Consider the following 13,538-nt stretch of genomic DNA (forward strand, 5'->3'; position numbering starts at 1 on the left):
TCTTGAAGCCTTTCAAACAGGCTTTTTACACTAACCTGCTTTTATTTTGGATTAAGGGCTAATAAGTATTGTCCTCTTAAATGAGCACTTCCAAGTTTAAAAGTTGCCTTCCAGGTGGGCTTCAGTGAATGAAGGTGCTGAGGGGGTCACTGAAGGCCCTTTTGGAGGACAGTTCAGGTAATCTGTTATAGGGGGGTCATGTGACACCCTTTCCACATTAAAAAAATTACAACTTGCATTTTTCCTAAGTGTACATAAGCTGCCTTGTGTATATGCCTAGAATCATAATTTACTTTCGGTTTACTGAATTTGTGAATTTTTGCAATTGTTTTAATTTGTAATTAAGTTTTCTCTAGAAGGCACGCCATATGCCACCATTAATTCTTGTTGATTTCTTAAGAGACACACGAGTGCATATTTTGATGCGATTTTTGAGGTCTCTTGAAAATCAAATGATTGCTTGTTTAGCCATATGGGCCTTTGTTATTTAAAATAGCATGTGATAAATAAGAGAAAGCAAAATGCAAAAGGACCTGTTAGGAAAAAAAAAAGGAAAAACTGTTTAAAACATTGCTAGCCTTTTTTTATTTTGCGTTGTATTTTTGAGACCTGTCTTGGTCGATGCCGCACTGTCTCTCACCGTCTGCGAATATACACTATCACACGTGCACCGGCAAACACCTACGGAAACGTGGCTGCCCTGTCTTACACTGGGGCTGCAGCTATCAACAGCCGCCTTCAATGAGTCCAGCTGTAGCAAATGGTTTTCTTTAGCATCTCACGGCAGGATTTGACAGTAAGCTCCAGTTCATTCGCACCTACGGCGTCCGGTTTAGAAAGGGGCCGACAGGTGTTTCGGTTTTCTCGGAGATTCACGGTGCTCAGAGCTGCCTGCCCTACGGCGGGCGCCGACGCTGCCACCGGCGGGCGCGCGGCGCGCACTAGGACCCAGCAGGGCTCCGGGCCCGGGGAGCAGCCGCGCCGCCGACCCCGGGCGGGCGCCGGGGCTGGAGCCGGGGTTCCGGCCGCGTTCGGCTGCAGCTCCGCCGGGAGACCGCGCGACCCGGCGGCGGGGCCACCCGTGAGTCCAGTGCCGCCGCAGCCCCCCAATGCAGCCGCGAGAAGCAGCGCGGGGGGCAGGCGATCGAAGGTAACGAAAATGGGGCTCATTTCCTGCCTCCTGATCTCCTGCTCTGGTTCAGCATTGTCACGAGAAGCCCTTACTATCCAGGCTGCTGCATTTTGGGGCACCCTTCGATTTTTTAAGGGGTCCGCCCCCATATTTCCACCTGGCTTGATTGATTTATAGCATGCAGCCCGTATGGGAGAGGTCCAGGATGGCAAGTTGCATGTTTTCATTAGTTTTGTCTCAAAAGTAAGTTTATTTTTTTTAAAAAAAAGTTTCTCAGAAATTTGTGCATAGTCGTTTAATTTAAAAAAATATATAGCAGAGAAATGGATAATTTTAAAATTTATCAAATAATTGATATAATTCTGTTAATGACTTACTAGGGCTTTACTTTTGTGGGGTCCCCAGATGTTACTTTTCTTTTCAAGGAACTAGCGTGTTAAATGTGGAGTTTGGCTCAGGCAGAGTTTCCAGCATTGCTGTCGCAACTGTTTTGCTATCAATTATAAACAGTGTCCAATCTGTGGGCAGTTCAAGCCTCTTTTCAAATACTGTAACTGGTTATCCTGATGTGACACCGACAGATGAGAGTTTCCTCGGAGGGCCGTCAGGATATTTCTCGTTTCGGAGAAACATTGTTTCGAGGAGAAAACCATGATGCCTGGCTGGGGAGGCTGGAGAGACTATTTTTCATGCTTTGTTTGTACTCTCAGGATGACATTTGGGGAAGAGAAACGCATTCTTTCTCGGCAGCTTTTTAATTGTGGGATTATTAATTTATGTAATTTATTAGTTTCAATGGGTTGGGCCCGGGCCGTTCCTCTGTCACAGGATGTGCTTAAGGTGACACGTTTGCCAGCAGTTGGGACACATGATTGCCAGTGTAAAATGTGCCTCGTCTGAAAGGGCTGGTCTGCTGGGAGCTTCCGTGTGGTGCTGTGGCGGGCAGGGTGCGAGCGGCCCACTGGGGAAAGAGGGAGTCATTTTCCTTAGCTGAGGAAGAGACCCTGTTATATTCCTTTTGTTCCCTGCTTTTCATTGATCGCCAGCTCTGCCTTAAAGAGGGGAGTGCAGCCGGAGAGCGTAGAGCTGGGAACACTGCACCGCTGACTATAGCTCACTTCAACTCTCACACTGATTGGTCAGTAAGACGGACTTGCGAAAACAGTCACCCCAAACCTCCTGGTACAACCACGCTGTAAATTCAGATGAGCCGTCTGGCGCACGGATTTCTGCAAGATTGGTTTTTGATTCGGGTGCAGCCTGCCGGACGTACCTTTGAGTTTATTATTTTTTTTGGTCGTTATTGCAATCAAGATTAAAGTAGGCCATTTTGTTGACAAATTTCTTTGCAGACGTCAGCCACTGGCTTACATTTGGAGACATATCACTTTCCAGTCCATTCTCCATGCTTTCTGCTCAGGAGTTGTAGAATGCAAAGTTGTTCAACTTAGAATAATTTTTTCCTAACCGTTTTTTTAAAATCTGAAATAGCAGATGGATACTTACTTTGATAATGTATCTTTACTTCGATAATGTGTCTGTGCATTGGCAACTAGCATGCACTAAATTTAAGTCTGCAACAGTGGGGGGCGGGGGGGAGGCGACGAAGAGCAAATAGTCAAAATTGCCTTCTGGTTTGAGGAGAATGCATTTCAGATCCAAGAAAAAAAAAACGTATTCTTATGAGAATGAGTTAATAAATTATGTGAAATATTGTATCTGTAAGAGAAAAAAATACAAGGTTAGTGGACATCTCCATTTGAGCCTTAAAGCACCCCAGTTAAAGAAGCACCCTCCCAAGAAGTTGTTAAATGTATAAACACTTTTCTGATTGGCTTAAAAATTTAGTCACAGGAAGTGGATGGTATCTAGTAACCATGAGTGGAGACATGGTTGTCATGGAAACTAAGAAGAGTAATCCCCCTCCCCACCACACATACACGACCATAACCACCACTTTAAAAAAAAAAAATCCTGCATGTCATCACAGATGCCTGGAGAACATGTTGGCTTCTGGGAGCTTTCCTACAGCATCTGTTGAAACCTGAGACCGTGCCTGTCAAATCAAGGTCATTTTACCACAACAACCGAAAATGCAGTCTCCTAGATTTCATGACTATGTTTTATTGAAAATATGAGGGGAAAAAAACCTTAAAGCAAGGGCGAGCACTCGTGCTCACTTGGCATTTTGCTGCTTCTGAGTTGTGCAAGGAAAGGCTAGAAGGGTATTTGAGCGCTTAATTGTGAGTCAGATTGATTTGTATGTCTACTGTTGGAGTCAAAGTCTTTTCAGAGCTGTAAAGACTAGTAACATAACATGTTACCTGTGGATGAAAGGTCATTTGGGGGAAGGTGTGATAAAGACTTTCCGTTTGCAGGAGGGTTCCAAGTCGAGCTCTCACGACTGAATTCCAAGAACCGTGGCATAACCCGCTCCAGGGCTGCGCTTTGCAGGGGTAAACGTAGGCCACGTCTGGGGCTTTGGGGGAGGGGCTGTTCTCAGTAGCTGATGGGGAAGAGGAAAACTAAACTAAAACAAGAATGGTTTCAACACCGCAACTATTATTATTTGGTTAACTTAGAAAAGTTTCCTCTTCTTCTTTTGTAACTAGAGAAAAATGCCTCAGCAAGTTTTCAGGACAATGAGAGGTTCCCAAGATCAAGGTTGTGAATCTTTTCAGTGTCTTGGTAATGGTTTCAGTGATGGGGTGAAGAAAAGCTTGGAGATCCTGCCTTCCCTTTGCTAAGTGAAATAAACCGAGGAGGCCCTCTCCGAAATTTTGGCTCTGGAGACGAATGCTGAGCCTTTTCAAAGCAAAGACCCTGTGTTTCTTATATTTCTCTAATCTTGCCAATGGTAGTCTTTATATTTAAAGTGTTTGATGTTCATTTAGAAATATCTTGCTTCCAATCATGATGACTTAGAGCATTGTATTGCTTTATCTTAATTGAAAACGGTCAGTTTTAAATCTCATTTCATTAACACTGATCTTTTTAAAAAGCAGCAAATTCACCTTGTTTTCATCAACTAATTGGCTTGGGAGACAGAGGAGGTTAGAAAGAACCCTAACATTGTTGGGGCGACTTAGCACATTATTTCATGATCCCTGGTTGTCAGATACTGAATGGATTGTGAGTTGGTGAAAAAGGTTAAGTTTAATGGCACAACTGTTCTCTTTTAGCAAAGGATTTCCTGTAAGGAGCTTTCTTATCTGTGACTGTGTTCATTGGCAGGAAACATGTCAGTTGCTTGTTTTTACAAACTGAAGGAAATGAATGGGATTTGTTGGTTTCTAGAATCTGCCTTCATGCTCCATTGTCTGTCAGACAGTTTGCTCAGAACACTTTGTTTCTAAAGAGACTTTTGAGGATCATAATGAAGTCACTCCAAATCTTGGGCATTCCTGTTTGTTTATTTTTGACTTGGGGACTAGAAAAACCGATCATTATGCTACTATGTACGACGTATTTTACCAATACAAATGGACAAGATGTTCAATCGAGTTCCCATTAATTTTTCAGTTGTCCGATGTACACATATGCACCACAGCAGGATTTTTTGATGGCTGTGCCAGAGTTCTAATAATTAGTCTAGAATACCAACCAAGTGCCAGTCTTGATTTTGGATTAGCCCAGAGGAAAAGGGAGTGAGGCAGCTTCACTATCTTTGCATATAAGAAAAAAGTGCATTAAGACTACATGTTAGGTATATGCCTGCTTTGCTGGGAACAGGAATTTGATGTTGGGAAAGGGTTAGAAATGAAAACTCGGGGTGTGGTAAAACCAGTTTGAGTCCATATGAGAAGACCAATCTTAACTCTGAAAAGATTTATTGTGCAAAAGTCTGGACTATTTTTGGATATTGTACATAAATATATTTGTTTTAATTCATGCATGTTTCAAATTCTGGAAGAGGAAACAAGGCGAGCTTCTTAAAAGGGAAGTAGGTCTATAAACTCCATCTGAAGGGAGCAGCCTGGGAGGGGGCAAGAGTGCCCTAGTGAGAGGGGACCATTCGCTGCTGCAATGGCTCTCACACCTTTTTGAAGACCTCATTTTTTATTTATATGTAGCACCAGATGAAATCTTATGCAAGACCCTAAGGTATGAGTAGAATGAACACAGAGATGCTTTGAAAGAACCAAGAGCCAGAAGCCCAGAGCCGCTCTCGTCCCCTGTGCCTGGGACACACCCTGGAACCCTAGTGCTCTGAACACAAGCTGGAAAACCTCTGCTTTGAAAGTGCCCAGAACATTCTCTCAAGGCCAGAGGGAAGTCCTGGACCATCTTAGTTGAAGAGAGAACTTTCGTCCTGACGGTTTAAGGTGGTGCCCGTGTGTAGAGCTTGCAGGAACCAGGCACGTAATCCCGGGCAGTCTGATAAGCCAGCGTAGAGGAAGAGTGGACTGGCCGTAAACTCGGAAAAGCCTGGGCCCAGTCTGTAAGGAGGGAAGACAGAGAATGTCTTAACGGTTGCTTACAAACCAGGGCCCCCCTTTTCTTACCAGTTATACAAACATGGCACAGAATGTTTGAGACCCATTGGTTATGATAGTACGCATTATGTACTGTAACGCATGGGTTTATTCTGACCCCCTCAGGCTGTGTTATACTGTCACTGGAAGTTATTTCATACCAAGTGTCATTCATGAAATGAAAAGTTATATAATCTGCTTGGCAGGCTTACTGGTGTTTTGAGTGTTGAATAAAATGGTAACACACAGCTGATATTTGAATATCATGAAATATATTCAAATTATCATCTCTAATTATGGCATTGACTGAAATGGCAGTGTTGGGACTGGGCTCAGTTCTCCTGTTCTACATCCCAGAAGCTACAAGTACTAAGGTCGCTAGTGACAGCCGGTAGAGGAACCCCCTTGAGTTCCACTCTTGATTCTCTCCAGCCCTGATTCCCAAACACACGGTTTACAGAGGTGAGGAGAAAACAGCAGAGAGGGCTGGCAAATTAGAGGAGCATTACATTTCTCAAGGTCACGGCCAACTTCCCTGTGTTGTTTTGTGGAGGCTGCACAGTTGGGGCGTTTATAGAAGGAGAAAATAAATACACACTCCTCTCGGTATTTGCCTATTACTTCCCTGGTGCTTGCCATGTTTCTATTACCTGCGTGGGGTTAGAGATGGTGATTAAAATCATCAATGTCCCAGGAAGCCACAGTTCTTTCCAACAATTTGTGCTAGAACATTTTCTTTTTCTAAAGATTTTACTTATTTATTTTTAGAGGGAGGGGAAGGGAGGGAGAAAGAGAGGGAGAGAAACATCAGTCTGTTGCTTCTCCTACGCGACCCAGCCAGGGACTGAACTTGCAACCCGGGCACGTGCCCCAACTGGGGATTGAACCCATGACACTTCATTTCATGGGATGAGGCCCAACCAACTGAGCCACACCAGTTACGGTAGGAACGTTTTCTCTTTTAGAGAAAATCTTTCCTCTACAAAGATAAAACTAGTCTCTAAGCACAAAGTAGTTGCTTGTGGTAGTGGATGAAAATGATTGTGGTTAACTTTTATTGTTTAATTGTGTTGAATAAGATGTTGCTGTTTAGGCTGTTTAAAGCTCTCTCTTCCTCCACCTGCCAGAGAAAACCAGCAGAACTGCCCCAAGGTGTATTCATGATGATAGACCAGTGATTCTTCTTTTTTTTTAAAGATTTTATTTTTATTTATTTTTAGAGAGAGAGGAAGGGAAGGAGAAAGAGAGGGAAAGAAACATCAATGTGTGTTTGCCTCTCACGCGCCCCTCCCACTGGGGACCTGGCCCACAACCTACACCTGTGCCCTGCCTGGGAATTGAGCCGGTGACCCTTTGGTTCACAGGCCGGCACTCAATCAATCCACTGAGCCACACCAGCCAGAGTGGTTTTTGAGTGAGCATTTAAACTTTGCTATTTTGGGGGACTTAGATATCTCTTCACACTTTGACATTTCCTGATCAGATGAACTTAAACATTTTTGCAGCCTTTAAAATGAAAACAATTACCACTTAATGACTACTTAATACATGCCCAAATTAAGACCGCCATATTGTTTTGTAGGAGTAGATTTAGCATTTAGAATGGTGTCTTGAAAAAAGAAAAAATTACTCTGGCTAAGTTTGGCAGTATTAGATAATATAGAAAAACCGTATCACACTGGTAAGGGGCTCTCATGTCACTGGTGTTGCCCCTACATTATTTTAATTCTTATAATAACTTAGATATAATTACTACTACAACCACTAAGTAATGGTGATAAACATTAACATCCCATTTGACAGATGAGAGACTGAGGCAGCTGACAGCCCCTGTGTCTCTGCCCCTGGGTCACAACGCCCCTTTCCATGAGGAAAACGGAGTCCCCTCCCAGGAATAATTGCAGGGTTTGCTGGGGAAAATTCGCTGTGACTGTGGAAAGAAACAGGGTTCTGCTTGTCATTCTGTGTTCCCGTCTGACCATTAGTAATGGGAGGGACTTCTTAGTGAGTGATTATCTCCTTAAATCATCGCCGTTTGTCCCTTCGTCCACACCTGAGCACATCCACCCATTCGGTAACCGAATGGCCCTCTCCCCAGGGATTTGACTCTCCTGGATTGCTGATGTTACTCATTAGACTTTCTGTCGGTGGCATCCACGGAAACAGATTTCCTAGACCACAGTCACTGCTGCAATTTGCATGAACTGTCCCCAAATATCAGGGGTGCAAACGCATCTAATTTCTTCCTGAATAAAAAAACAATTGGTTTCAGTTGTCCGATTAGCAGGATGTCTAGTTAATCTCCTTCGTTGGTCTCTCTATCCCTAAATCACGCCAACCCCAGAGGGGTTTGTACAGGCCGAGTGGAGGTCAGTTTGACTTCCTCATCTAAGCCAGGAGCTCTGTGTTCGTGCCTGTCCAGGGGGCCCACTCTGCTAAGTATGCACAGGAACTTGGGGAAACCAGTTGTCCAGCCATTCATTCAGCGGAGAGTCATGGAGCACCTACAGCACACGGGGATGGTGCTGGGAACCTAAGGGTGTAGAAATCCCTCCCGACCAGCCCACGCCTGTTCTCTAACTCTGATTGGCCTCTTAAACGGTAAATGTCCTTCTTTTGAAGTTCATGTTCTAAGCTGCTATGGACGGGTGGAAGTGGCGCCCTCCCCGGGTTCCTTCCTTGGGGGCACATGCCTTTTGTTTTTATTTAGAAGCTGGCCTTGCAGGGCGGGTTCCCGGTGGGTCGGTTACTTGGGAGACGATCTTGGGAAGACACCAGTGGGGGCATGGGTGGGAGATGAGGAAGAGAAGACAGCCAGTAGTGACGTTTGTCCCCAGTCACCCCTGTGCAGGGGAGCTAAGGCAGCTTGCTCGGAACTGTGTCCAGCATGCCACATGTCACTTTCAGTCAGCGGTGGATGACTGCTCTCGGGCCTTGCATCCCTGCATTCGAGGGTGGCGTGCGAGCTGGTGGAGTGGGCTTTGTCGGAGGAGGTGCTCAGACGCTCGTGGATGCCATAGTGCAGCTGTGGGTTGCAAAGCTGTGCGCTGAGAAAGCAAGGCCTGGAAGGGACTCGCCAGGGCGTCAGCTGCTTCTCTGACCTGTCTCTGCTCTCTAGCTCCCCCCACAGTCTCAGAAAGGTAGACAGACTTCTTAGAGGGTCAGTTTTTCCAGAGGGCTCCAAACTTCCAAACGAATGAAGATCCTGGGACAGTGGCTTTTCAGTGAGAAGGGGGCATGAGAAACGGCCTTTGTTTAGAGTCTACATGTTCAGGTAGAACTTTTCAACAGGGCACTCGTTTTGTCTGTTCGTTTTGCCTTTGACGCAACGACTGCTGTCCTTGTGTCCTAGGTAGAAAGCTTGGGCAGCACTTGGTTTACGTTCCACCACAACCCGAGCCTCAGTAACGTGGAAATCTGGGGGGGATTATTGCGAAGGCTAATCATAAAGCTCCTGGAAAGCCCTTGGCACACAGCCTGGCATGTAGTTACAACTGAAATTATTGTAGCTATTTTTATTTTGAAGTTATCATTGTTGTCGTCATGTCTCTCTACCTGGGACTCATGGTGGCTTCCTGTGGGTCACCTGACCTAGTCTGTCCTCCTCAGTCTAACTTTCAGGACCTTCTTTAATCTGGCCCTCCCCGTTAGTGCTCAGGAAATGCCCCCAGTTCTGGTGGGGCTTTACTCACCTCTGAGCCTGCCTTGCTCCTTCCAGCCACCTGCCTTTGTTCATCTTGCCCCTGGCCCCAGCTGTCCTGTCCGCCCTTCACATGTTGCGGGACCACAGGTTTCACCCACTCTGCAACTCAGTGTGCAGAAAAAAATGCAGTTGGTTCATTTGTCTACGGTAAGTCTTCCTCCCCGGAAAATACCCACTGACACCAGGGGAAAGAATAGTAACTCTTGATCCCATCCATTTTAAAACTTACTTCGATCTGATAGCCCAAATAGTTGCTTAAGATAATTCTGTCCTCATAAGAAAACAATGCCTGTGTTGTCCTCCTCCTTTGCCTGTGCCGGTGTGTGTGGGACAGGGTGGGCAGTGCACTCCTTTTATTTCTCAGGGAGGACAAGCAGGCTCAGCCTCCTTGGGCAGGGGGCGCTCTGCTCTAAGGCGCTAGGTGTGTCAATGACATTACTGTACTGGCAGTTGAAAGCTGTGGCTTTTATAGCACGTAGTCTAGCCGGGTGGCTTTCACAGACCCACAGCAAGATACAGGTACATTGTCATGAGATTCTAGTAAGCACACAGGACATATGTGTGCATGGACAGGCCATAACAAATTTTTACTAAGTAACATGTGTAGCTGAAACATAACTTTCACAATATGGTATTATTCTTACTACACCAGGAGGCACTCTTATCTCTTCCATTCTATTTTATTTAATGAAGAAAAGGTAGCATGGGTTGGGACCCAATAAATGACTCCCAGATTGCCACAAAAGTTGATCTGGTTGTCCTCTCAGCTTTATCAGAATCCTCCGTGGCCTCCCCTGCTGACTCCATCCTGCCTCAGCTCCGTGGCAGCAAACTGGGTGTTAGCCATACCCTCCATCAAGTCCACTGGCCTGGTGGTCTTTGCAAGGGGTCCCTTCCTCTGGCCAGAGCCTCCCCAGAGCACCACCTCGTAGCTCCCTATACTTGATCTCGCTGTAGCACCAGGCTGATGAAGCTGTGTCCCAGACTGGTACAGGCCGTCTCCCCTAGTGACGCAGATGATGCAGAGATTTCCCCTCCACATTCAGGAAGTGGAATCACCCAGGGGTGAGTCAGTACCAGCAGCCAACCACTCCACTGTCTCATTTTCTTATCTCCTCCCCCATAGTTACCTGGACTGCAAAAAAAGCAGGCTCTTCCTTTCTTACCACCTGTGATTTTATTCTTTTACCACTGAGTCAGAAAGATGAGGGACTTGACTATCCCTAACTGGTAAAAGCAGCATCTTCTATACCCTTCAGGTGAATTATTCCTATTAAATTGTAGAAAATCCTTTCCCAGGGCAAAGTCTGACTTTCAAGTCTATAGAATTTCTGTCTGTGGCAGAGTCTGCTAGTTTCTCACCTGTGTCCATTCTCTGCACATTTTAGCTGGCATCAACTAATAACCACATTTCTAAGACGCCCTTGCAGCTAAGAATGGCAAGATTGTAGTCATTAGATGTTAGTAGATGTGAAATATGTCATTTCTGGTTTGTGTCTGGGTTTTTTAAAAATAATTTTTACCACATTTTTTACCCTGAAACTGTATATATTGTAGTTTAGTTGTGCATGCTTTCTTACAAACAAAAACATTATAGACATACCTGTATCTATCCATAAAGTATCTAGCCATGTAAAATGAAAAACAGAGACATTTATTGAAGGAGATACAAGATACAAGAAACATTGAACACAAGGTAATGACATCTCAGCCCCCTTCAAAGGAGGCCCCTTGGGACCTCACCCAGTTCTTCCAATCGCCATGAGCTGCTCTGTTGTCTTTTCCTGAATCTCATCAACAGTCTGAAATCTCTTCCCTTTCAAAGGTAATTTTAGTTTTGGGAAAAGGCAGAAGTCACAAGGCACCAAATTGAGGCTGTAGGGGAGCTGAGTCCCCTGTATGATTTCATGTTTTAACAAAAACCTCTGAACGAGAGGAGATGCATGAGTGGGCAGATTGCTGTAATGAAGCTGCCAATCACCAGTAGCCCGTAGCTGCGGCCTTCCGAATCACCTGAATAGTTTTCGCATGGAGGAATGTTCAAGCTTAATGCAAAAAGTGCAAAATTTGACGCAGATTTGTTGTTCTACTCGTTCAGTCATTTTGAATGTGATGGCCACACAGTGCACATGCTCACTCAACAGTGTACCCCCACTTAGTACAGTGAAGGCAGCATTGTTCACGCATGCGCATTCCAGTCCGCTGGCCTTGGCTGCCAGGTCACATCCTAACCCTAACCCTAACCACTCTCTTATAATAACAATGGTTGGACTTTTTCCAGATAGACCTTGTGTATATGTGCGGATGTGTATATATATTTTTACAATTTTCCTTTTTGGTTTTTGTTCAACATTATGTTCCCCAGAAACACCTGTATTATTGAGTGTAATGTAATTTATTCATTTCTTTACTGCTGTGTGATAATCCATGGTGTGGATATACTAAAGTTTATCTGTTTTACTGTCCATGGACTTTTGGGTTGTTTGGTTAGTACAGCATCGCTATGAACAGTCTTAGTAGAGTCTAAGCCTAGTTAATGTCTCCCTCTCAAACAAGGCAAACACCTTAACGCCAGTCACACCACTCACTTTGCAATTCAGGTCCCACACATTAGACATTCTGATTTAAAAATAAGAGTGTTTATTCAGATCTATCCGTACATTTCCTGCTTTCTTTGCTTGTGATTTCTCCTCCTTCCCCCACCCGTCAGATGACCTCTCTTCTTAGATTTCATATAGTGAGAATCAATTGAGGGAAAACTAATTCAGTTACTGTTTGTTGGAAATTTTTACTTTTTTATGTTTTCTTAAAATATAGTTTTGCTCGATATAAAATATATTTTTGCTAGGTATAAAATTCTAGTTATTTTTTTCCAACACACTAAAGATGTGTCATTATTTTCTGGCTTCTGCTGAGAAATTAATGGTAAGTCCAATTGGCACTTGCCATTGAAGGTAATCTGTTTTCAAGAGTATGTTATGGCTGCTTTGAAGACATCCTTTTTGTTTTTTGCATATTGTAAATTGTCTAGATGTGAATTTCTTATGTATTTTTTAGCTTGGGTTCGTATGTGTGTATGTGTGTGTGTGTATGAATTTTTGGATTACATTTTTTCATTGGTTCTTGCAGATTCTCAGAATTTGCCCCTGTGCTGTACAATTCTCTTTTACTTCTGAATTTCAATTAGGTATATGTTAGATGTTTGTTTGCTGTCATTTTTACGTCTTAACCTCACTTTCATATTTTCTGTTTCTTGGTATATCTTCACATGCTCCAGTCTAGATAACTTTTCAGTCTTCATTTCCTGCATTGACTCTGTTTAATCCTGCTTGCAGTTTATATGCTTGTTTCCTTCTCTTATTTGTTTACACATTCATTTTTGTATTTAGATTGGTGATGATCCCAGATGCCTGGTGGAGACAAATGCAAAACCTAGAGAAATTCACCTTCAACCCAAACCCTCAAGAATTCCCACTGATAAATTCTCAGAAAGACAAACAAGCATAAGGTCACAGTAAAATAAAACAAAGCAGAACAAAAACCTCAAGCACACACACATCCGTAAGGAAACAAGGCAGAGTGAACAATAACTAGTAGAGATATCAGGGAGTGGAACTGAACCTGCAAATGCTCGATAACTTAAAAATCTAAAAACCAGTAAACAAAGAATACATAAAAACCAAAACGGGTGTCCTGGTTAGGGGTGGCTGCCATTCGGGTGGGGATTTGGAGAGCCAGATGCTTTCCATTCTGTGGCTCTGCCATTCTCAACCCGTGGCTCCCAAGGGCATTGGGCTGGTTTGGACCATGTGGGCAAAAAGGAAAGAACACGGAGACTCCTAAGTGACAGGTTTTTAGCAGCCCGTGCTAGGTGCTGCGAATTCTGCTTCCTCTCCCATGCGTTAGGTAATACTCGGTCAGATCGCGGCGCCTGACTGCACACAGGGGTTGCCGGGAAAGGCCGGCAAGCAGCCAGTCCGCCAAGCAGCCAGTCCGCCCTCTTCCACAGCTTTCTTCTCCGAGACTTTAGCCTGACTCAATTTTTCTCTCCTCTCAACTGCTGTTTCACTTATGGTCACGCCACCAAGTTTAGGATCTGATTGTCCTCAATTATTTCACATTTGTGTAGTTTAAATTTCCAACTATATAATAACTTCCTTGAAAATGTGATTTTGTGCTGATCTTTTAAAAAAAACTGATTGACTTTACAGAGAGAGAGAAAAGGGGG

General features: G+C 44.2%; 1 protein-coding gene across 5 annotated transcripts in view; it reads left to right on the forward strand.

Annotated features, from left to right (window-relative positions):
- The first annotated feature begins 963 nt into the window (after positions 1-963).
- FOXN3 (forkhead box N3) overlaps positions 964-13,538 on the forward strand; it is a 345,077-nt gene continuing 332,502 nt past the window's right edge. For 3 of the 5 annotated variants that reach the window (XM_037130198.2, XM_037130204.2, XM_037130202.2), the window contains exon 1: positions 964-1,150. The gene's annotated coding sequence lies outside the window, so the exon portion shown is untranslated. Of the gene's footprint in view, positions 1,151-1,181; positions 1,376-13,538 lie in introns of those variants that run through there. The other 2 variants (XM_037130205.2, XM_037130201.2) reach the window with 2 other exon arrangements.

This window comes from Artibeus jamaicensis, unplaced genomic scaffold (assembly GCF_021234435.1).
Source record: "Artibeus jamaicensis isolate MK-2021 breed Jamaican fruit bat unplaced genomic scaffold, CSHL_Jam_final contig_444, whole genome shotgun sequence".
In the NCBI taxonomy this organism is placed as follows: Eukaryota; Metazoa; Chordata; class Mammalia; order Chiroptera; family Phyllostomidae; genus Artibeus; species Artibeus jamaicensis.